This window comes from Pinus tabuliformis, chromosome 2_2, assembly GCF_031772625.1.
Source record: "Pinus tabuliformis cultivar Carrire ecotype Pingquan chromosome 2_2, CPIR1, whole genome shotgun sequence".
NCBI classification, from domain to species: Eukaryota; Viridiplantae; Streptophyta; class Pinopsida; order Pinales; family Pinaceae; genus Pinus; species Pinus tabuliformis.
Genome location: NC_142300.1, coordinates 4280983 through 4308224, shown reverse-complemented (window position 1 = coordinate 4308224; position 27242 = coordinate 4280983). Strand labels below are relative to the sequence as shown.

At 34.1% G+C, this 27242-nt stretch overlaps 1 pseudogene; it reads left to right on the top strand.

The window, feature by feature from the left end:
* Positions 1-19116: 19116 nt before the first annotated feature.
* On the top strand, positions 19117-23294 carry LOC149191259 (cytochrome P450 734A1-like; annotated as a pseudogene).
* Positions 23295-27242: the final 3948 nt, after the last annotated feature.

Genomic DNA, 27242 nt, shown 5'->3' with positions numbered 1-27242 from the left:
ATAAAAAATTTAGAATGAACGTAAAGATGAAACAAAATCTTGGAAAGTTGTAGATTTAGATGATGACCACATATGTCTTATAATGTTATCATGTGGAATTCCTTTGCATGAATGAATGCTTATTGGATTGACCGGAACCACCCCTGGGGTACCATGAATGAAATGTGAAGCAATGACCTCAAAATAGGTATCTGGCATAAGCACATGCTCCTAGGGGCGATGCAAGGGAAAATTATGGATAACTATAGACATAGAACCAATTAGAGTTTACCCATAACTAGGCTAATAGGTAGTCCCTTGATGTCGATAGGAAAGAGAGAGGAAAAGCATATAAGCCCACCAACTAGCAAAATATTCCCATGTTAATGGTAAAATACCCTAATAATTAAATATAAGGTTAGTCTATGTGTTTCATTTCTGGTACCTTTATGTGTTGCATTTCACATGGTATTCAAACATTTATGATCATTCGATGTCCAAGACTTGTATCCATTTCACTTGAATGAATCAACTTATCTATGTGAAGTCATTTCTAGCTTTGTTTGATCCCTATTGACTCAATCATAAAATACAATCTCCTAGGGACCTCTTGATCAAATCAGAGCTTTATTGAAGTGTTTATTCTCTAATTTCCATTATTGGTGTAGTGTTTATCTGTGATTAGTCATAGTTCACATTTATAGTATGGTTCACACTTATTTGTTTTTTTATGTATCTTAATGTCTTGCTTTCAACTATTTCCTATATAGTAGATATATTTGTTACTGGGGAACTGAGAGTGATGTGAAGGGGGGAAGGGCCATGAGAGCTTCCACCTTCACATGGTTGACCCTATTCAGTAGAGAAAAAATTGGGATTTGGATAATCTTGGAGCAAAAAACCCTTGATCCAACAGAGCAACAACAAAGTCAATCAGGAGCATACAAGTACATGAGCATAATCATGATTAGGGATTCCATGGAAACTTTATGATTTCCATATCAAACCCTAAGTTACCTTTCAAAACATCAACCCTAGAGTTTTAATTTCAATTCCAATTCTACCTTTACTAAGGGTAGTCATTTCTCCCTAGACTACCTACAAACCATAGAGAGCAAAATCTAGGGTTTCTATGAGGAAAAAAAATAGAATAGGGTTAGGGTTTCCAAATACCAACTAGGGTTTACACAAAAAAATTATATGCTAACAATCTCTAACAATATGAATATTAAAGTCCCCAAAATCCTAATCCAAATTATACCTTACATGAATAAAGAAATTATACGTACCTCAAGAACTACATACCTCAGTTCTCCAAGATTACAAGATGTCTGCTAAAAATGTTTCTTCAAGATGCCATGATCTTCTTATTGTCCTTAAGAGAGAGAAAAATTCCAACTATGCCAAAGCTAAAGGCTTCCTTCAAAGGTTATGCAACTTCCATTGATGTCATGATTCTTCCAATGGTAATGTCAACTCAAGATGATCTTCTTCAAGATGACAAGATACTCTCTTGTGAGAAACACCAGATATTATAATTATTCCTAACTCATTGATTTTAGGGCTTGCTCCATGTCACACAATTTCTTCTTTTAGTAATATATCTGGTACCTTTAGACATGATGAGTGCTAGTATTGCAACAATAATGCTGCAACTCCCAAGGCTACCAACTTAAATTATCAACCCAGAGTTCGTACAAACTTAAGAGGTGTCGGCACTATGTATGCAGCATACAATGTGTCCTTATTTTGTTTATCTAGTGTCATGGATTGAATGTCATGAAATCAAAGTCTAAACTAATTGTGGAAATGGAAATGTTACTTTGAAAAGAAATTAATCCTAGGCAAGAACAACAATTTGTAATTGAAATCCTAAGAGCATGAATTCAAATAAATAGGCCTAATCTACTTTGTAAAAAGGCATGTCCTAATTGGTGTTTATGCTTCCTCAATCATGGATATAGAGCCTAGGGGTTATGATTCAAGCCTAAGAGAACAAAAAATCTTTTGGAGCAAATCTGGTCAAGTTTACATGTGCTACAGGAGTACTACACGCCAAACAAAATTGCTACAAGAGGAGATAATTCACGGAATGACTAAGTAAATAAAATGAAAATGGGATGATATTTGTTTTTTTATTAATTAGGATGTCTTAGGACTCCATTCCAAGTAGAATCACTCCAAAATACCCCTATTAACACATGCTAAAAAATATCAGAAAATTACTATAAAAACTACAAATTCAAGAACTAGTGAGCTAGTTAACCTATCAAATGCCTAACCTAATCAAGTGCAAATGATTCGGGTAAATTTTTTTATTAAATTGAATGTTTTTACGACCTAATAAAATTAGATTAAACTCAATTGAATCCCATTAACATGTTCTAAAAAATAGCAGAAAATTACTACTTTTTGCTATAAGGGACTTCCAGAAATTCTAGATTTGTACACTAGTAAACCAATCCAAGTAGCTCAGTGATGAATATGAATTTTAAAAGCTATTATAAGGATGAATCATTCTTGTGACTCTTTAAATAACCTTAAAAACAACTCACTTCAATCATTTAACCCAATCCTACAACAAAAGAAGCATCAATACTAAATGCAAAAATAGGAAAAACAAGAATAAGAGATGCATGTGAATAAGAAGTGAAAAGAAGAAAAGAAAATTATACAAAAGGGCTCTCAGAATCCTAGAATGGCCAAGACTAATGATACTCAGATTCCTATGAATGATACCAAGCTTTAGAAGCTAAAAATGGCACCAAACTTCATTATTTGAATCAATCCAAGTATATCTCTACTATAAATGAAAGTGGTGTTGCAAAAATACAAGTTTTCTCCACAAGAAGACTAAGAAATAGATGTCTATAGAGGAAAATTCGAATTGGTCCTTATATAAAATGATGAGGAAGAATTTTCCTTGAAAGGAGGAAGCTTTACCCTCCAAAATCCATCAAATAGTGGATTTGGTTCCCAACACTAGGAATCTACATTAAATGACAGGGAACACATTCCTATATTTTCTCAATCACTGGAGCTCCAAAATTTGTGCAATAATTTCATAATATCCTGTTTATTTATTATCCAATATTGACCCTCTTGTAGTAGAGAGTAATTCCCTATATTATCTCCTCCTCCAAATCTTCATAATCAGCCCAATATTCTCACAATATTATTCAAAAATAAATAATATTAGGCACATAATATGCAATCATCTCTAAACCTTCCTAAGAACATATTAAAGCAAAAAAAACATTATTAAGTGTAGAAGGAGAGGTTTAATATAGCCTTCAAGTGCCTAAGAAAGGTTAGATGGGCCTTAATTTGTGTCTAGTTTAGAGGCCCATCAAGACACTAGAGATTTGATGTACTTGCAACCTTCCATTGCAATTTTGACGATCCTCAAGATAGGGCTTTGAATAATTAGAAAAGTAGCTTTAATACTTTCCCAAAGACTGCATATTTGATTCTTATTTGATGTACTAAAATTTGTAGGATTGAGGGGATGTTATTAGCCTTAGTGATGACTACTATATATATATATATCGAAATTTTCTAAAAATGTCTGCGATCCTCTGAGGGTCACTGTAGGTTTGGATCATACCTTCCAAGCATGCTTAAAATGGCTCTATAAAGTTCGGTATTGTTTCCTTTTCAAGTGAATTTATAGTTGGTTTATAGGGCTTATTTCTCTTCCACAAAAGATATCTTAAACTTGTAATCTGGTTACCATTTTAAGATTTCACAAAACCTTAATCTTTTTTAGATGATTTCAAGACACTTAGATGATGCACAGACCTTCGGTCTCTTTTTCAAGATACTCGGTCTTGACTGGGCTTGTCACTTAGTTTCTTGGACCCATGAAAAGGTGACACGAATACTCCTTCAAACTTTTCATCCTTCTAGCCCATATATGTCTCCTAATTTCAGAAGTAAAGTGGCCCAAGAATATTCTTCAAGCTCAGATCTCAAGGTTGATGTATATATATTGTGTTTTGGATAGTATTGAAACCCTTAGTATTCTAAACAATAGTGATCCTTTCGCTACCTATTCCATTGACCTTAGCTTTGATACCATGTTGATAAATCCTTAGGGCAACATAAGGTTATTTGTTAACTTGATTTCTCTTTACATGACAAATCTTATTCCTTGTCAGGTATTTCAAAATCTAAACCACTATCTTCATCGAATTTGAAATTGTAGGCGAGGAATTTTTTTTTAAAACAAAACAAGATTTCTTTCCTTGAATATGTCTTGGTGATAGATAAAATTGAAGGAAGAGTTGCTCATTCCAGGAAAACCCTAAAATTTAACCATGTCACTCTATTCTTATTGGCCATAAAAAAAAACTTCCCTTTGTATACTTGTACCTTTCCCTTTCATGGTATTGTAAGGTAATGTGAAGGCCTCTTCCTTTCTTTCACACTACAATTCATGGTTGTCCATAAATCTGTCATGGTGATTTCCTATGCAAGAAATGATCAAGTCAGGGTTCTTTTTTAATTCTACAATTTCTTATTTATCATTTCGTTGTCATCTTCAAAAAAATAGTTGGAAATAGTAGCAGTAGCATCATCTTCTTCAAAAGTGAATCTAGGAGCTTCTCCCTTCAAATCTAGGTTGGAAACTACTTGAAGATTGGTTTCATCATCTTTAAGAGTTGGTCCTAGACCCTATTCAATTATCCTTTGTTCATCAAAAACTTTTCTAATCTCTTGAATAATGGGAAGGCATTATTTAGGAACACAATCTCAACGTGTGCAGAATTCTTGAATAAAATCTGCAAAAGATGAAAACATTTCCTTTCCAAGGCTACTGGACCAATTCCTTGCATTTCCCTTTAGATTTATTGCAAAAATATCATTAAAATATCTTCATCAAAGAGTCTATCGTTGTTTTTAAATTCCATAAATGAAAAGAGATGTTATGTGACTGAATCAATTTACCCATGGACTCTTGGAATTTCCTCTACATCTATCTTGGGATGTTCATGAGGAAAGCCTTGGGTCTTTGAGAAATAAATAAAATCATGTCATTGTCATATACATGGGGGGAATTCCATGGTGGAAGACAATAATGAATGATCAATCATTACTCAATCATGATCAATAATAAATTCAAGGTGTACAATAAAGGGCTGGAATGGAAGACAATCCTTTATCCTCTGAAACCAACTATGACTTGATAAAATCACTTAATACTTCAACCAAGGAAGCATAAGGAAAATCGAAGTATGGAATCAAATACACACCAAATCAACAAAGGAAGAATGGGGAGAAACCCTAAGCTTCTCCCTTCCATGCGATATCTTTTATCCCTCAATGGATCAATTTGAAAGGCTTTTCAAGAACTTGAACATTCCACCATTAATATTTATGCACCAAAATAAAACCAAGACAGACAAGCTTCAAACATTGAGACATTCACCAGAAAGAAAGACACCATAGATGGTCTAAGAAAGATATATTTATTGGGACCCAAAAAGAAAGAGCTTTGAAGTACCTAACCATAAGTTCAAGTGAAAAGGTGCATCTCATCATACAGATGGTGCATCTCTTCCTTTCAAAATAAAACTTAATTTTTTATGTGATTCTTTAGATCTAGCATAGGAAAAGTAACTAAATATTTGTAAAAAACCATTAAAAAAAAGGTGGTCAAGAAACATGTACAATGAATAGGATGAAGTAAATGGGAGGTCCTAACCTCCAAATAAGGGTGAATGATGCCCATCTAGGCTCAAAAGGCTCTCCAACATGTGTATATGCTCCATGAATATCTCCGAGTTTCAAAATGATCCTCCCAAGATACATCCAAAGTGGTTAAATGTGCTTCCAAGGTCAAAAATTTACTCTATCGAAATAAATACCTCCAAAGAGGGCAACTCCAAGAACAAAAATCCATAATTTTTTCAATATAATGCTCCAATACCTTTAAAGAATGTATTGAATGAATACCCAAGGTCATAAATTGGGTTAAGGGACCTCCATGAAGCATGGGAGTAACTTTCCAAGCTCAGAAATAAGTCATAAACCCCTAAAAATACACATTGACATCAAAAAAGATGGGTTGACCCCTCAAGTTTAGCTCATTGGGTTTCAAACAGTGTCCTTTAAGTCACCTCCACATCTTTGAAATTGTATGTTCTGTCGAATTTGTATGAGGTCTAGTGAACAGAATGGGTCAAAAATATCCCTCTTTGTATCCATTAAAGGAATGTGTGTAGTTGACGCAAATAGACCAACTTTCTTGCCCATATTAGCAGTTTACCTTATAATTAAAATTACAATAGATGGTGGATGTTATTATTTGGATGATTTGGAGGAGGACATTGCGATTTTGAGCCAAGAGCAAGGGTGAAGTGCATCTAGAGTGATAAGGATAGAATGGAGCGGAGTAGAGTTTTGTTTAATGGAAAAAAGAGAGAATGAAAATGATGAGGATATGGATGAAAGAGTACATTGAAAGGATTGTGGTGGAAGGTGATGTGGAAGCAGAGGATGACGTGAGGTGGGTGAGCTGGCTCACTTGCTACATGCTCGTTTCTGTCGTGAATGGTTTCAATAGAAACCCTTTTCTGCCCTTGGGGGCTTCCGTGCTGGTAAGTGATTTTCCCTTAAGTGGTAGTGGGGAAGATTTGATTCGTAGATCTCCCAAATAGCTCTCGGGCGCTCCTCCCGGCATAAAATCTAATTTCTTTATACGTTGAGTTTGGATATCAACACATCTTGGTCCAAAATCATGGTGATGCACTTGAAACATGCACACTTTTTAATCCTTTGTTGGTGTGGGGTGTCCCACCCTTCAATTTATTCATTTAACAATCCTTCACTTTATAGGCTTGAAATGTTAGGCTACTCCGAATATATAGCATAAAATTTTCTGAAGGATTTTAACTATGCTTTGGCTATATGAGCCCCTATACAACCTTTTTTTACACACACACACACATATATATATATCGTATTTTTATTTTTAAAGGACAAAATGAAAAGTGGTTACAACACATCCCATGCATGGATTAACATTATTAGATCACAATTGCACTTTGTTATCACATGAAAATATTTCATTAAAATCAACTCTCATGTGGTCCTAAACTTTAAAGTCTATCAAATTTAATTTGCACTACCTTTTGATTAGGTAGCCTCATTGTAGCGATATAAGTAAATTGCACTGCCAAATCAAAAGACAACGAATGACCAATTTGACAAAGACACAAGTGAACGCCTCCCAAACCAATTATTCTTCGGACCATTTTTTTTTTTCTTTTTAATGCTTTGGCACCTGTCATATATTCAAAATTAAGTTAAAATGTTGATTATCCTATGCCATTCTAACGAAACAGACCATCAGATATCTGACTGATCAGGTGATCAATTTTTAGCTTAAAATGAAAGTGCCCAAGTCTTGAAACTAGCGTCAAGTCAAAGTATTCATCGTTCTAAATCCAACAACATTTTTTTCACCTCAATCCGACATTGTATGCTCTAGATATCGTGTTCTGATTGTTTTCCCAAATTGGTAAAATTTGAGCAGGTTTGTTGACTGGGTTGACCGTACTACCGAGTCAGCAGGGTGACTATGCAGGGTATGACTCAATGGCAGGTTGACACTTGGCATCCTATGTTTCATTGGTTTTGGGCGCATTTGATTGGTTTGTATTGTGTTGTGGTGGACCAATGAAGTGGTGCCATGTGGCCCAGTCATGGGTTGCCACATGGCACCCCAACAAAGGCCAAATTTTTTGTATGGGCCAAACAGGCCTCCAGGGGTTCGAACATAGGACCTCATTCCCAAAAATCCAGTGCTCAAACATTGGACTATTCATTGGTTCTTATTATCCATAGAACCAAAACTGTATTAAAATTTTAATACATCCCCTATCGTAGGATAGGGCAGAGCTGCCAACCCCGATCCCCAGTCATGTTCATTGTCATATGCACATGGCATTGTGCGAAAGGAGCTGGAAAGGGGGACCTTACTCTAAGCCCAACCCCTAGTTGTCGTTACACCACAGGACTTTGGCTCAAGGCAAAAGGAGCTCGCAAAAGAGGAGCGTTGGGCAGAAGCACTAGGCCACGGTCGCATCTGTTATCACATGACCCTCAGTGAAGAGTTTTGTGCTAAGGAGGAAAGGCGCTCTAGCAAGGGGGGCAGCCCTTGGTCCTTGAGACAATGTATATGACCCAATGCCAAAGTTAAGGGGCCCGGCGGGAAGGGCGGGTAGTTAAGCCCATCGCTTGAACCTGTGGCGCCCATAAGACAATGACCCCAACATTTAAGGGCTAGACCAGTGTGGGTGGGTGTTCAGTCCAGCCCTCAGACCCGTGTGGCCTATATGATCACAATTTTCGGAGTTAAGGGGTCATTGGGAAATTTAATGATCCTACAAAATGCATTGGCGGAGGGTAAATTTATTGCTCAATTAGTAGAATTCAGGGTGGAATTGTAGGACCATTAGACAGATGGTCTAATTTGTAGGATGATTAACTATAAAAACTCATATGGGAGCTTGGGAGCCATATATTTTGGATTTTTTGGCCAAATTGAGCTCAGAAAGAGTGCACTTAGGGGTTTTTGGATGTTCTGAATCCATTGGTGAACTCTAATTTCTGATTTGAACACATCTAAGGAGTATTTTTGTAGGTTTGAGACAAAAGGTGTATGGATCAATCAGGGTTTAGAAGCAGTTCTGAAAGGTGTTTGGGCATGGAGATGGCCTTGTAGGGGTATTCTCACCTTCAGAAGTCTACTGAAGCAGTTTTAACATGCAGGGCTCATTTTAGGTTCAATTTTCTCACTATGTTATGTTGAGGGAAGTTTTGTTTATGTGCTTCAATATGGAATTGAAGTGCTTACATACTCATTTTAGCTCATTTCAGTTGGAGTATGACATCTTTGTAGGATATGCTTTGTGTTGCTACTGTTTGTGAGATTTATTTGCAAAAGAAAATTACCTTGTAGGGGTAATAGTCACATGTTTACCATCAAATAACTTGTTATGTACTCCATTTTTTTCTACTGAATATATGAGTGGTCTAGCTATGTTGGCAGGCCTGGAGATGTAGCCTAGGAGGGATGAACTCCGTCAAAAAATATTTTTTTATCTATTCATTATGCCTAGATGATTTATGTGTTGTTATTTTTCTTATGTTAAGTTACATGTGAAGAATAATTCATGACTTGAAGAGAAATTGGAAAAACCTGTTTGTTTTAAGACCCATTTTATCTTGCAAAGCGTCAACATGGTCTTATTTTTGTTTTTATTTTATTTTGGAAAAGAGGAAGAAAACACCTACTCCAATTTCAGATCACTGAATTTGTGTCGATGGACGAATGAGTCAGTTCTATAACACTCCCATTGCATTAAAATATTACAATGTCGCTTATCTAATGCCACACCGTTGGACATACGACTCCATTCTGACAGAAAAAACCATTGGATCCTGTCGGACTGGAATAATATGGCATCAAATATATAACATCCAAGCATCGGATTTTTGGCCTCTATGGCAGCAGAGATCTAACGTTTAGCCCACCACTTAAACTTTTGTAACGTCGACTATCCAACTCCATACCAACAGAACAAACCGTTGAATCCCAAGGGACTGGAATACTATAACATCACATATCTGACATCCAATAATCAGATATTTTGGCTTCTATGGTGGCATATATTTGATGTTTTTCCCATCCCAAACCTAACCTATGTTGGCATTGAAAATCCGACCACAAAGTGTTTGATGATTAAAGGCATTTTTTTCCAACTTTGGCATAGGATATTCGATGTTTGTCCCATAGAATAACTGACACTAAAAAAAGTGTTGACAATTCAACACAATACCACCAACTAAAAATTATATCTCTAATGTGTTGGATATCTGACAACTATGAGTCGAATAGCCGAAAAATATACATCATATTTTGCCCCATTTCTACTAGTGAATAAAGGAAAAGGGACCAACGAAACATCTGCGCATAATTTTGATTTGTAGCACATAGTTGGGAGGTTATTCCTTCCTACTTTTGATGGCTCCTCTAAATGCATCACTAAGGCCTGGGTGGAAAAAATAGACACTTATTTCCACTTTAGCCAAATGACAGAAGTAGAAGTAATTAAGGTAGCTACTTTGCACTTGGAGGGAGATGCTCATAATTGGTGGCACCATGGGTTGTCTATGTTGGGGCATGTTGGCGTAAATACTTACGAGGACTTCAATAGGAAGGTGTTAGAGCTTTTTTACCTAAGAGACCCTCAGGCACACTTCAAAGAGCTAACCTAACTCAAGAAGAAAAGCATCATAGAGTAGTACATAACATAATTCTTAAGGGTGTTGGTGATGGTGCCAGATCTCTAAGAGGCTAGGAGAGTTTTCCTATTTGTGGAGGGTTTAGCTGAGTACTTGTGTGGGCTAGTGAGGTCGAACAAACCTACTATGCTCCAGGATGCAGTGGGAAAAACACAATACTCGCAGGGTGAAATCCCCAAGGCTAAAGCACCTATACCCATGAGACCCACCTTTTCACCGAGAGGAAAAGATGCCAGACCCCCACCATAGAGGGAGGTCAGGGCATGGGAATTTGGATGATGAGATGAGGTGAGACCTTCAGAGGAGGAAGTTGTATTTCACATGTCAAGAGAAATGGGCACCAAGGCACAAATGTACCAAGGGAAAGGCCCATTACATAGAGCTATTTTTAGATAGTGAGCCAGAGGATGATGTAGAGCAGGAGGTAGAGGGAGGTGACAGTGAGCCACTAGCTACTAGAGGAGGAGGTCCACCTCCCCCGCCTAGAGGAGACCCTTTATTTCCGCTAGAGCAGTTGTTTGCTCACTTCGGGGAGTGTCGAAGTACCTAACATTGAGGATTAGAGGCATGATGCAAGGACAACGTGTATCGGTGTTGGTGGACAATGGGGCTACTCACAATTTCGTTGATGGAAAGATGCTAGAGCGAAGAGGGATAAAAACAGAGGCCTTTGAGGGATTTTCAGTCCTAGTGCCTGGAGACAGGACCATTCAGTGTACAAGATACGTCCCTAACATGACTGTGAGTATGGGGAACTACTTGGTGACCGATCACTTCTTTGTAGTTGATGTTCTAGACACCAATGTGGTGATGGGCATCCAATGGCTCTACTCCCTTAAGCGTGTCACTATAGACTAGAGTAGTTTGGATATGGAGTTCACAAGGACTAAATGGGAAGCTATTAGTATTGAGGGGTATGCATTCGTACCCACCTTAGACAATGTTAGCACATAGGATGGAGGAAAATCTACGAGATGGTGATGTAGAGTGGGATGTGGAGCTTAGGGTCTCAAAGGTAGGGCTTAACCATGACCACTAGACCCTAATCCTCAGGCGATATTGGATAGGTACCCAACAATTTTGGGAGACATCCCACCGGGATGCCCACCAGACATAGGGTTTGAGCACACGATTGAGCTAGAGGAGGGTGTACGTGCATTTATCACTATGCAATATAGACATCCCAAGGCTTGTTAGGATGAGATTGAGCAAGACATACAAAAGTTGATGGCTTTGGGGCACATCAGGCCCAATTCTAGTCATTTTGCTTCATCTGTAGTGTCGGTGAAGGAGAAGGATGGGATCCTCCGCATGTGCATTGACTACAAGGCCCTAAATAAGAAGACCTTGAATAATTGATACCCAATTCTACGCATAGATGAGCTCAGAGGAGCCAAGTACTTCTCTAAGATAGAGTTATGCTTGGGGTACCATCATAGTGAGTGAGTACGATATCCCAAAGACGACATTCATGTGTCGTTATGGGCACTTTGAGTTCTTGGTGATGCCCTTCACGGTAACCAACATCCCAACTACCATCTAGTCTTGCATGAACCATGTGTTCCACAAGCAGCTTCGTAAATATGCCATGGTTTCCTTTGATGACATATTGATCTATAACAGGATGTGGGAAGAGCATCTATAACACTTGGAGGAGGTGCTACACATCCTAAGGGAGAAACAACTATATGCCAAGATGTTCAAGTTTTAATTTGGACTGATAGACATGTTGTATCTTGGCCATGTCATTGGGGAGAATGGGGTGTAGGTTCACCAAGAGAATATCATAGCCATCTTGGATTGGCCAACGCCCAAGAATGTGATAGAGTTGCGGGATTTCCTGGGCATATGTACTTATTACCGAAGGTTCGTGAGGTGATTTTCACAATTGGCAGTGACCCTTACAAATTTTACTAAGACAGGGGAATTTGTTTAGACAAAGGTGGCACATGAGGCTTTTAAGCACCTCAAGAAGGTCATGAGAAACTGCCCAATATTAGCTTTACCATATTTTTCCCAGCCCTTCGTCTTGGAGTGTGATTCATCTAGAGAGGGCATTGGGGAAATACTTATGTAGGGAGGACACTTGATTTCTTTCGAGAGTCGAAAGCTATAGGCACACAAGAGACTATATTCCATTTTCTATAAGGAAACATTGGCCATCATGCATGCACTAGCCAAATTTAGATAGTATTTGGTGGGAAATAGGTTTAAGGTGAATACACGGTAAATACTAACCACAACAATCTTCGGTTCTTATTAGAGGAGAAGCAGTTGCAGAAGAGGCAACAAAAATGGGTTAGTAAAATTTAGGCTTATGATTTTGACAAAGAATATGTTAAGGGCGAGTAGAATGTTGTAGTGGATGCATTATCTAGGAGGCCCATTACACTCTCAACCATGAGCATTTCTCAAGATTAGAGGGCACAATTTTGGAGTAAGCCCATATTGTTTGAGTTATTTAATTCTCATTTATATGATGAGTTAAGGCCCAATATTCTACTTTTTCTATCTTCGTGAAAAGGATTGTAGCCTTTTTCATTGCTAGATATTTATATGTTTATAGTGATGTAAAGTGATCATGGGTTATTGAATGAAGGTATTCATATTAGGTAGGATCACCACCACTATCAAGGGTGATTTCCAAAGCATGGTTTTGAAGATTCCTTGCATGTGATTGTTTTTGTGGCAAAAGCTTGTATTTCAATCTCCAACATTTAACTATAAGCTTCATGAATTTAACCTCCAACACTTCTCCTCCTTTCTAAAGGCATGATGCATTTTCCTTATTGGTTCTCTTACCTCACTTTAGAGTGATACAATGATTCTTGGTCATCCATTACTGATAATAAGGCATCTAATTATTTATTCTGTGCTTCCCTTTAGCTAGTGGCATTCTTCTCTTTCAACTAATGGAGAAATAAAAGAGAAATTTATGCATTCCTTTAGTTTACATTTGGTTGATTTGATTTGATATTCCCAAAGAAGAGATGGGGTTCGTCGGACTTGGAGGCTTCATTCTTCTTTTGATAGAAGTTATGAAGCCAACATCATTAAGCCAAAGAGGATCAAACCTAAAAGGAATTGGCCCATAGTTTTATTTTGCATTTATATTTAGGAGAACAAGTTTGTCATCAAAATCTAGGTAAGGGAGAAATAATGATTTAATGAGAATATTTTTCACGAGAAATTAACTCTTTAGGAGGAAGTTATTTAGTCCCTCAACTATATGCCCATGCCCCACCTATTGATTAATCCAAGTTGCCTTCTTCCTTTTGGTTTAGGGAAATCAAGACCCAAACAAATAATTAAGTCATCCACAATTTCTCTAAAATGATTGTGAATGTAAGAACCCTATTGTATATTTGCTAAAGATATAATTGTGTTCAAAACTCCAACCAGGATCCTATCAAAGATTGGGAGAGAATACCCAAAAGATCTCAATTGGGTCCAACATTCTTGTTTTTCAATACAATGAACCGAGCCATAAATTAGAATAGTTGAATATGCTTACCTTACAATTTATTGGAGTGAGGCATGTACACTCAATGTCAGGAGACACAAGATTACAAAAGTTCAATTGTTGAGTGGTCCTTTCCTTAAGTGTTGTTCCTTTCCTATGTTTCCATAAATTTCTTAACAATTCCAACATTTAAACTTATTTAAATTTTATTTCTTAGAGGAGGATTATATCTTAGAATTCATAATGAATTAAAATGCTCAAAGCTACTTGTTTTACCTCACTACCCAATCCTCTACAATCCTAGGATAACGCCTTTATTATTTATTGATTGTGGTTTTGGATCCATTAACAAAAAACAATATTCAATGTTGATTGAGATCCTATATTCTTTTTTGTATTTGTTACTTGCTCTCTCTTCTTCTTGTTAGATCTCCAACCCTTTTTGTTGGGTTCATCCTCTTCTTGTTCTTGTTTTTATAGGGTTATTTCCTTGGCCAAGATACCACCATGAGAGGACAACAATTCTACCAAGGAGACAAGAGAAGGTGTGGGAAAAAAACACAATGTTAGTAGAAGGATTGGGCAAAAATCTAGGTGGGATATTAAGGGAAGGGAAAAACAAGAGCTCATTTGAAATGGGAGTCAAATGGAAGAAGGATAGAGTGTTGAGAGATGACAATTTGAATAACAAGTTAGGGGGAAGGGACTAAGGGGGGAGCAAAGGAAAAGCTTCAAATTTAGAGGGAGAGAATTGAAAATTTATTTGATAGAAAGGGGGCCTTTCTTTTTTAGGAAGAGATGGAAGAAATTCCTAGATGCTTATTACTAGAGGGTTTTCTTGGCAATGTGTCATTGATTAGGATTCTCAAGAGGGGGTTGAGGAGGGGAAAATGTCATGTAATCCTTGGTAAAATGGTCATGTTCATGGTAATAATTACATTTAAAAGGAACCTTTTCATAGTTAAGCTTCTCAACATGAGTCTAATTACATAGAGAGAAGGTGATGGCTTCAGGGATCCCTTTGTCTAGATCTATTTCCATGCAAATTCTATCACAAGTGAACATCCTATACTTAGTCTCAAATTTGTTTATATATCATCACAGGTTATTTCTAATTACTACCTGGTCCATAATTTTAATGGTGAAGAAGTAGGTGGGGAAGGCAAACCGACATTAAAACCATTGAAGGAACATCAATTTCAAGATCAAAATCCAAAGTCCATCTATTTAAGTGCATCCTCTAAAATCCATAAGTATGGTTCACTTTGGAAGATTATATCGCCATATTGCTTTAGTTCAATTAAAAAGATAAAGTAACCCTTGCCATAGAAGTAGGAAAGATTACTTTTGATCAATGTCATCCAATGCTTCTACTTCCACTAGTCTATACCCCTAGGAGAGGGCCAAAGTCCTATAAACTAGCCAATTAGGCTCCATCAACTAGAGCAAGGGTTTGGGTTTTGAGGTATGACATAGAGGGAAACAATTTAACCTCTAGGATGGACAACAATTTCTTCATAAATACTAAAAGTGACACTTCAATTTGTGGGAAGATCTACAATGGGAGGCCACCATTTTCTAGAAAACTAAAGATTTAATTAAAATGAGAAAGAACCAAAAAAAGGCTTGCCTCACCCAAAACCATGGCTAAAAAGGCAAACCAACAAAAGTTTAAAATGAGAGATGCACAATAAAAAAACTCCCAAAATCTCGTTGTATTTTTACTTTGTTAGTCTCACTTTAAATTCTTTATACAATATATTTAGATCTCATTCAACTCTCTATTTTACTATGGAACTAAAAAAATTAGTTATTTCTATAATAATTAATTTTTATTTAATAATCACAAATTTTAATCATATATTTACCATGAGTGAATATTTTTTCTAATAAAATAACCAATATGATTTATGCAATAAATTTTTTAGTCGGTTGAAAAAATTTACTCACTGCAACACAACACATACCACCGACATAAAGCATGGAAACCAAAAAAAATCCAAAACACAAGGCACACCACCGACATATAGTCTGGAAACCAAAAAAATCCAAATAATAACAATAACGGAAATTAATAATAAAAATGGACTTTTGTTCGGTAAAAATTGATTACGAATTTGAATAAAATTGGTTTACCGAGAAATATTGGGAAGGAATAATGACACCGACACAAAATCCAAATGGTGGGATCTTCTGGAAATACTTCACCAACACAAGACAAGATGCAAATTTAATCCAAACGGTAGGATATTCTGCAAACACTTCATCAACCTAAAGACGCAAATTTAGTGAATCTTGGGTCAATGGTAGTTATCATGGAAATGCACTACCATAATCAATTATAGGTAGATGTAAGTGTAATCAACTTAAGCTGCCATTAGTTGTTAAATGGATTTCTTTTCTATAATATATTTACAAGAGAGGTTGTTGGATTTAATGAAATTGTTTTTTAATTAAAAATAATAATATATATTTAAAAAATTAAATTATTTGAGATATAAATATAATGGTATTTATATTTATTAAAAATTGATTTTAATGTTTTTTAATAAAATAATATAATTTATATCTTGAATTTTAAAAATTAAGTTTCGGTAAAAAAAATTAATAGTGAATATGTCATATAGCTAATTTAGATTGATTTTGATCTTGGATCCAAGTTTGGAGGGGATAAAGAAATTAATAGTGAATATGTCATACAACTCATTTAGATTGATTTTAATTTTGAATCTACGAAGTTCCTAGAGGGATTAATTTTTTTTTTGCATCTTAAAATATTTTTATCTCAAGAGATTTAATCCCTCTTAGCTTGATAGATCCAAAGTTAAAATGGATCTAGGCTAGTTTAATTTCTTTCTTTAAATTGCTTATATTCCACATGAATACCATGAGTAATATCATGGCTCTTATAAACCTGGAGCTCAAAAACCACTAGTAACTTGACCAAGTCAAGTTTACCTTAACTAAATAAAAATTATTAAAAAATTTGATAACGTAGAATTTTTATTTTATTTTGAGAGAGTTAAAATATTTACATTACATTATATTAATCCTTTTATTTAATTTTAATTTTATTTCTGTTTTTATTTTTATGTATTTTGACCAAGTCAAAACGTTTCTAGGACATGATAGGACATTACAACATCTCTTACATACTGGTTTGGAGAGTGCCATTTGGTACAATAAAATAGCATTTAACATGTATCTATTCATTAATAGTGTAATTCTTGCATTTTTACTTTTTCCACAATATATTAGCAAATTATAATGAGTGATTTAATGTTTTTTTAGTTATGATATAGAAATTCCAATGCAATGGGTTTATGTTGAGATATATTTGAGAAATCTTGATATAGTATGTATACAATAGAGTTATTATTGGATAAATATTAATATGATATTTATATTAATGTTGTATTTGGAAATTGGAATATATATTTTATATTTACATTGGTATTTTATTTATGAATAAAAACATATTTTATCTAAGAATGAGAAGTATTGATGTCATAAATTGATTCTAATACTTTTCTTAAGAATAAGAAATTTGGAATATTGTATTTAGAAACGGGTAATCTTGATGCATCACATTCATGTTGAGAATCATGTTGACGATCATTATTGTACTTAGAAATGGGTAATATTGATGCAACACATTTATGTTGAGGCTCAAATAAAAAAATCCAGATGCATTATATTCAAAACAAAGCTTGAAATGACAAATATATCAAATACTACATGTTTACATCAACATTGTACTTAGGAATTGGAAATCTTATCTAACGACTATCAATATTTGTGGAGTTATAGCTTCATTAATACATGGAAAAGTATATGCCAACCTTTATTTAGCCAAGTACAAAATCCAATGGATGGCATATACTTCGCCATGCATTAATGAAGTTATAGCTCCACAAATATCGGTTACCATATAGAACATACTCACATTAATGTCGCACTTGCAATATCTTAATATGACATGTTCACAATAAGGTTTAGAATGAAAAATTTTGGTGCAACATTGAATTTGAAAATGTGCAATATCTTGATGTGACTTATTTACATTAAAGTTTGGAATATAAAATCTTGGTACATTGAATTTGGGAATGAGAAATTTTGATAAAAACATATTCACAATAACATTGTAACACGAATATCTTAATTGATGCAACATTTTCACATTAAACTTGTACTAATAAATAAAGTAACACAATGGTGAAAATACTAACCAAATCTTTCAAATTATAAAATTTTGTCTATTACTTATTTTTAACTATAATCTAAATGTCTCACAAATAAATTATTTTCTAATTATTTAATAAAAAACATAATAGTCATTTTATAAATATATTTTTAACTATAATCTAAATGTCTCACAAATAAATTATTTTCTAATTATTTAATAAAAAACATAATAATCATTTTAAATTTATAAAATTGGATATATAAAATTTCAATATTATATAATTAAATTATAATAAAAATGTATTATTAAAAATAAAAATAAAAATTCAAAATTATATATATATAGATAGATATATATCCTTAAGGCTTATTTATACCTCAGCAAATAATTCATTTTATACACTTTGCATTTCAAACCTACATACCGTTTACATAGGTTATGCCATTTATTCCACTACTAAAAACAATAACCCCGTTCCACGCACAATATCCCAGGTCAACGCAAATGCAGGTAATGATAAAAAATAGAGAAAGATGCCTGACGAGTCGGGGAAATATTAAGTGTGAAGAAAATTGGGCGTGGAGGAGAGATAATGAAAATAAAATTTATAAGAAAAATTGTATTAATTAAATAATCTGATAGGTATAAATATATGAGTGATATTTTAAGATATAGAATTATTTTATATAATTAATTAGTTAATTAAAGTTTTTAATTTTATATTAATATAAAAATTTAGTTAAGGGAGAATATCTTTTCATTTAATAAGATCTAACCACTTCCAAAAACTTTGGAATAATTATATCTAACCACTTCTAAAAAAAATAGTACCTGAAATCCAATTGCTAACATTGTCACTATACCCCTGAGCTTAAAGCCAGTACCCACAAGCCTCGTTGGACAAATAAACAGAGCTTCAAACCTAAGCAAGATCCCTATATTATCTGACAAATTAATGATTTCTTGCATAGGCATTCTTAATGATTTCTTACACTCTTTATGTTGACCAGAGGCGGTGGCATTTTTGTTAAACAAATTTAAATAATGAACGAACGATCCACAGCTGAGCAGAGCGAGGAAAGTGAACGGGCAGTTTCCATCCCTCTCGGCCTGTGACTTCATTTAATTTATAAGATTCACAGATCAGTTTCATGGAACCCAATATTACAGCAAAATGGATCTCAGAGCTCTATCGTCTCTAGCTGCGGGATTCGTATTTGTGTTCGCCGTTGTGAAATTTGCTGTGAAAATATGGTGGGTGCCCATTCGAATGAAAAGGTCCTTCGAATCGCAGGGTATCTCGGGGCCCCCATACAGGCTGCTTTATGGAAACACAATGGAGGTAATCGAAATGATGAAGGCGGCCAATTCGGTTCCAATGGAGCTGTCCACGCACAGTATTTTGCCTCGAGTGCTGCCTGAGATTCATCATTGGACTAAGGCCTACGGTGAAATCTTGTTTCACGGTTCTTGTTTTTTCTTGGTTAAAGTTCTTGTTTTTTCTTGGTTAAAGTTCTTGCTTTTTGCTTTCTTCCTTTTTTTGGTTAAATCTTCAGTACTGATGGAGGGAATCTTTGATTATTTGTTGTCTAGCGCGCGATTCTGGTTTTCTGACTTTAGTTCTGTACTGACAGGCAAGAATTTCGTGTACTGGTTTGGTCCTGTGCCGAGGCTTGTTGTTCCTCAGCCAGAGCTTATCAGGGAGTTGCTCTGTCTTAAGTTTGAGCAGTATGAAAAGCCAGAGCCAATTCCCCAGCTCAGGCAGCTGTCTGGCGATGGGCTTGCGAATTCCCGAGGGGAAAATGGGCGCGCCAAAGAAGACTTCTCAGTCCTGCCTTCCACGCAGAAACGTTAAAGGTAGGTAAATTTCTCTTTTTTATTGAACAGTTATTTTGATGGAAGATTTCTAAAATATTTTGAAATCTCGTCTTGATATTTTAAGGGTAGACTTCTGAAATATTTTAATGGTAAATCTCTGAAATATTTTGGAATCAGACTAGAAAAATTAAACAAATAACTTCTGTCATTAAACCATTGACTTCTCTCTTAACAGTCCATCTGCATCAAAATCAGCAAAAAATGAACTAACTGAACTCCAACACAGAACTGGTTTATGGAAAGGTGGTATTGGTAGTAAAGCCAAAATGCTTGCATATGATCGTTGGTAGTTCAGTTGGAGAAATGTTGAATATGTTGGTAGTTCACTGGTATCTGGGAATTAATACTAGGGAATTAAGTTTTGTATTCTAGTCCAGGTAGTTAATGGTTTGCTTTTCAACTTATTTGGCTCTTGTATTCAAATACTTTGTTTCTCAACTTATTCAATTTTTTCATTCTTACTGGACAGGTTTTTCACAATCGGTAGAGATATAATTTTGCTGGAAACTTTACACAATTACATTAAAAAAGAAGTGTTAATAATATTTCGTTTCGGTGTTAATAATATTTTGTTTCTCAACATATTTAACTTTTAATGTATAGATTTTTCCAATGAGTAATTAGGTTGTTAACTCAAATTTTCCAAAAACTCTATACAAGTTGCATTAAAAAAAAAAACCATGATTTATGAATATATTTTATATTAAATTTAAGTCTATGATAAATTCAGCCAGAATAAAATAACTGGAACTCCAGCACAGAACCGGTTTTATGAAAAGGTGTTGGTGGTAGTCAACCCAAAATGCTTGCATATGATGGTTGGTAGTTCAGTTGGAGAAATGTTGAATGTGGGGGTTGGTAGTTCACTGGTATGTGGGAATTAAGTTTTGTATTCTAGTGCTGGGTAGTTCATGGTTTGCTTTTCAACTTATTTGACTCATGTATTTAAAGACTTTGTTTCTCAATATATTCAATTTTTTTCATTTTTAATGTATAGGTTTTTTTACAATGGGTAGATATATAATTTTGCTGGAAACTTTACACAATTATATTAAAAAAATGTTTTAATAAATTTTTTTGTTTTTCAACATATTTAACTTTTAACTTTTAATGTATAGATTTTTACAACGAGTAATTAGGTTGCTGACTTAATTTTTCTAAAAACTCTGATATTAAAAAACCATTAAAATTAAGAATTTATTTTATATTAAATTTAAGTTTATATTAGTTGAATTTATGTTGATTGTAAATTTTGAAAATATCTTACATATTGAATAATGAGAAAAAAACAAATAATTAATTTCTTTCTTTTGCTATCACAATTTAAGATATTTTCAAAATCTATAATCAATATAAAAATATAGTAAGTAGATTATTTACTCAATTTTTCTAAAACCTTTAATACTAAATAAAACAAGAATTAAGAATATATTTTATATTAAATTTATATTTATATTGGTTAAATTTATGTTGATTGTAGATTCAGAAAATATCTCAAACATTTGAATAGTAAGAAAAAAACAAACCCTTAACCTTTTTGCTAGCTTTCACAATCCAAACTATTCTCAAAATCCAAGCTATTAATCAATATAAAAATGTCTGTCCATGTTGGGTGGACAACATTTCAATCCAGCTAGTTCATTTTTGCTTCTCCACTTGTTTCACGGTTAATTTTCTGTCTGCCAGACTATGGTGCCAGTGATTGTGGCGAGCGCAACCAGTCTGCTAGACAAATGGACCGAGTCAATCGATTCTGGTGAGAAAGAGATAGAGGTATTCAATGAATTCCGAAATCTGTCTGGTGATGTGATTGCCAGAACGGCTTTTGGCAGTAGCTATATGGAAGGAAAACACATCTTCGACTTGCAGACCGAGCAAGCACGTCTAGTTGTTGAAGGCTTTCGTAACTTCAGTATTCCAGGTTACAGGTACCATATTCTATCTTCTCAAAGTTGAATCTAGCTCTCAGAAAAATTCATCTTGTAGTTATATCTAATTAATTAACTGTATTGTGGGGCAATTTTGTACCAGGTTTTTACCCACGAGAAGTAATTTGAAAGGTCGAAGGCTAGACCGAGAAATTCAGAGGGCACTAAGCGAGATAATCACAAATCGGCAGAAAACTATGAGTGTAGAAAAAGTTGATGAGAACAGAGATCTCCTCGGCTTGATATTGATGGCAGCCAAGAAGGGAAAAGGGGAGAAGCATGTGAGCATGTCTTTTCAAGAAATGATCGATGAATGCAAGACATTCTTCGTGGCTGGACATGAGACAACATCCATCTTAATGACATGGACTGTAATTCTGCTTGCCATGCACACAGACTGGCAGGATCTGGCAAGAGACGAAGTGATCAGATTATGTAAGAATGAAGCTCCAAATGCCGAGGTCATAAATCGCCTGAAAATAGTAAGAATCAATACACTTACTGGGGGCATCTTCATCTTTTTCATGATTGCCTAATATTTCATTTATAATAATTAAGTTAATTATCAGTAGGATTCTCAAATATTTTCAAAATTTGCAATCCATGTAAGTTGGTTAATAATTTTCATTGTTGCTCTAAATACCTATTTAACAAAGTCATTACATTACAAACTAGTTTCATTGTTGCTGAAGTAGAAGTTTTAGTAATTATGTTTATACATCATTATATGACAATCTAATCTCCCTGGTGTTGTTGATGGTAATCTAATTTACAGTGTAATTAAAATTTTAGTAATTATAAATCAGTTTTCATTTATTCAATAAAATTAATGGCTCATCCAACTCTGCTGATATGCAATATAGGTAAATATAATTCTTCAGGAGGTGCTTAGACTTTATCCCCCATTACCGTTTATGGTGAGAAAGACTTGCAAAACCATGAAGCTGGGGAATCGCACTCTTCCAGCAGGCACTGAAATTATAATTCCAATCGCCGCAGTTCACCATGACGAAGAGCTGTGGGGAGAAGATGCTAGACAGTTCAATCCCCAACGATTTTCTGAGGGAGTTTCCAAGGCCGCCAAATATCCCATGGCGTTTATGCCTTTCGGATCAGGACCAAGAATCTGCATTGGTATGAATTTTTCCATGATCGAAGCCAAGGTGGTTTTGGCTATGATCTTGCAGCGATTTTCTTTTGTTCTATCGCCTTCGTATGCCCATGCACCTGCTCAAGATTTTACCATCAGCCCACAGCACGGAGCGCAAATTATCGTGAATCAACTACCAGTGTGAATAAAAATGTTTCATAAAAGGCCTTGGCGTTGTAATTAGATTTTGTATTTGTTGCGAAAACAAAGTTGTGGTTGGTGAAAAATTCTATCACTGTAGGGAAGACCGACGTACATAATTTTGTGTCCAGACGTAAATGTTTACTGCAGCCTATACTTGTATTTATGGTCTCTCTATTAAGAGCTCCATTAATATGAGCCGGAAGCTCCGCTGTACATATTCCTTTTCTATAAATGAATGAAAATAAATGTTTATTGCAATTTGTTGTCTCTTTATTGATATTTCCATTAATATGGACTGGTATTGCAGTATCATGTAATTATTGTGTTTGTGGTCTCTTTATTAATATTTCCATTAATATGGGCTGGTATTTCAGTATCATGTTATGTGGCCTTTTTATTAACCCTCAATGAATCTTCATTAATATGAGTTGGTATTTAAGTATCATGTTGATGATTTTATAGTTACCTGGTTTGTACCATTAATATGGGTGGGTATTTTAGTATCATATAATATTGATGATTTTACATATACTTGGTTTGTAGTCTATGCTTTTTCAAGGACTAAGAATATGTATATTATGTGATAGCAAATGTATTTATATTAAAATTTATTTTATAAAAAATTTAAGAGATGAATTTCAATCTGGTTTTGAACGTTGATAAAACAATTTTAAATTTTAACATATTTATTTTAGCGAAACATGTATGAAAAATAATATATTTATGTTCCAGAGCGTATGAAAAATTTTGCTATCATTTTTTTATAATTTTATATTTTACATATATATATATATAATATTATATTATGTGCATTGTTTTAATAATTTGTTTTTAAAATATTAGTGTTTTTATTATTGTTTATATAAATTGGTTTCAAATATTTCATCGTCATTTTTTTGGGTTTTTCTCATCCAAAGCTTTTTTTTCCAGTTTTTGAAGTTGAGGCTATGGTGGTAAGTAGAAATTCCCTAGTGGAAAACATAGGGATGAAAGCTCCTAGATTTAGGGAGTGAAAAATTATGATTTTTTATCTTAAAAAAATTACATGGTTAATGAAGAACCAAGCAAGGTGGTTTTTTTTTCATTTTTTCTCCCCTATAACTCGCACAGTCCCCATATCTCTAATTTGCTTGTAAATCGGAATTATTCCCACATTTCCCAAGTCCCAAGGTTCCCCATAAAAACTCCAATGAATGAGGGGACTCCCTAGAATCTAGTCATGCCCAAGTCTTGACTGAACAAATGTACAAGTAATTCCTTTTGATAGAAACCCTCATTAATAACGATTGTAGGCCCAAACAACAAGAAGGTTTATAAGCTAAAATGATACAGGATATGATGTGGATACTTCCACAAGTCATCGTCATTTATCTACAATCACAAACTTAAGTGCAACCAACCCAATTATTCACCAAGTAATTCCTATTTTACAATAATCTTTGAGAGATAGGTTTACATTAAAGTGAAAATGCCCAAATTGTAGGGTTCTCAATAGCAACAAACATGATTCTTGAAAGATATGTCTACATTAAGTTGCCAATGCCCAAATTTGTTAATCAAGGTTGATGATCACCTACAAATTTTGTTTACTAGATTCAGGACTATGCCCTTACATAGCCGTAAGCCCATGACTAAAACTTGTCAACCAATAAGCAATCCATAATTAACCTTGGTGGATATTTAAAGAGTGTCCTACATAAGAAATAAGCAATCCATAATTAACCTTGGTGGATATTTAAAGAGTGTCCTACATAATAACTTTTACCCTTCAAAGTAACAAGGGTACTCTACTAGAAAAGTGTCTAGATCTTCAATAAATTTCTAACAATTTATCCAAAGTTTATTGATTTCAAAACTTCCATCAAGATCAAAGTTATATACTTTGAGGGCTTTATCCATGTTAAGTGTATTTGTGAGTTTTTTTGTTGCATTTAATAAAGGAAATAGAACTATTCCCTATTACCTCCCTAAAGTGCACCTTCTAGTTGTCTACCAAAATAGAAGCTATGATGCTTAAGATCAATATTGTCAATCAAAGAAGTTTTTTTCTCTTCTCAACCTCCTTCCACTCCCAAGGAATAACCCCATACTAGTGATTAGAACTAGAGGCATCCCCCACATAACATTTTCTATTGGGACACAAGAGGGGTGGTGCTCTTACTGTGAGAAGTATAAGATTCTTAGGCTAGGATCACTAAAAAAAGATTAAGATGTCCTTGCTAAACAACAATAATTCTTTGAAGATTCTAACATAAGCGTCACCATCTTATTTACAATTACACCTAAGCTCTAACCACCAAGAACTACAGAAATGGTAATGAAAAGTCCATGTCCACAAAAAACTACTAGATCAAGGACACATTATATTATATCGTCATGGATAATAAGTACTACAAGAATCAAGGGCTCCAACAATTGGTAGTAGACTTACAGTAATTGATTGTTCATCACCCCAATTGTTATCTTTATTTGCTAGACCAGGGTCCACTTAAGTGTCCAACAAAGGCTTAATGTAGTTAAGTGTAGGAATATTAAATTCTTGTAAGGCAAAAGTTTCACTTGAGATGCTGCAAGACTTAAGGTAGGAAGGTAGATTGCTATCCTAGTATGGTTTTACCATTTTGAAACTTTTTAACATAATTTATTCTATAGCTTTTGAAATTCACACCATATGTAAGACATTCACATTCATCACATTCACCATGACATATATTAATATAGCTGCATACCAACCATCCACATAAAATATTATTTCCATGATTTGAACAAAAGGGGATCTTAGTTAACCTGGTCGAGTGTCATCACCAAGTACATCATCTTTACAACTGGGTTATGGATGTACCATCCATAAATGTGGTAGTAATTGGAACAACATCAATACTAAAAGAACCAAATAAATAACAAAATTATCTTGTAACGCCTAGAGGCCTTTTATACATTTTTAGATAAATGATCATTTCTAACCATGTCAAAACGTTAGGTAAACTAACTTATTTTTCTATTTAATACATTTCATTGCATGTTAAATACTAATTGAAATAAGCCACAAAACTAGGGGTTCCTCTTGTCTTCTTGATCTTATATATGTATGACTTAATTCTTAATTTGATTCCATGTGGCATTATTGTGGTTTTCCAAGTGTTGCAAAATTTTCATTCTACTACACTATTCAACTCCAAAAATGAAAGGTTCAACACCAATTGATATGAACTTAAATTTGTTGAGGAATATGAATAACCTAAGGCTTGTCACTCAAATACATGCCATCTCATTTGCTAATAGACACTTTGAGTGATGTGAGTGATTTTGATTTGATTTTGGGAATTACAAGTGTCATCTTGTTAGAGTGTCTTACAACCTTTCATTAAATGGTGCTAATGAAATATATTATTTTTTATTAAATTTTGAAATACACATAATATTTGTAATAAAAAAACTCTAAAATTTGGCACAACAAGGCCCTTAACAAGGTTACTATTAAGTGTCATAAATCTTTACCCCAAATTGATCTCCTTATTGATTCACTCAAAAGCGATAAGTATTTCACCAAGCTAAACATTGTCTTAAGTGCATATGAAACTCAAAAATATATGGAATACAAGTTTCAAAACTGATCTCTTTGAATGGTTGATTATGTCTAAGTCTAACCTCACTAATGCTTGAAATTTCTTAACTACAGTCTTAATAAATTTAAAAATTTACATAAATAATATTTTGATTTAACTTAATATTTTAATTAATAACATATTTGCATTATTCTAAATATCTTATAAAACCATATATTATAAATAGAATGAAAAAATTAATTCTTTAAAACATGTAAAATAAAAACCTTAGAGCTTGAAATAATGCCCATTTAAATGTTGAAAAATTATATTTTCTTTATAATAAAAATACTTACATTTTTTTACTTGTATAACGAGGTTGTGAAAATAAAAAAATTAATAAAAACACCTTTTATCCTATATTAAATTTAACATATTTTTTTAATAAATACTTAAATGTAAACCATAAATTTCTTTTCCAATCGGTTTAGAGCTTTACTTTGATCTAGTCATTACGTCCCTCCAACAGCCCATCGTGATTAATGAGTGTTGTGTTGATACTATATTAATGCGTCAAGAAGATTTTGTCTCCATGCTATGGAGGACATTAACATATTAGATTTGGTGTCGATGCTATGGAAGACATTAACATAAT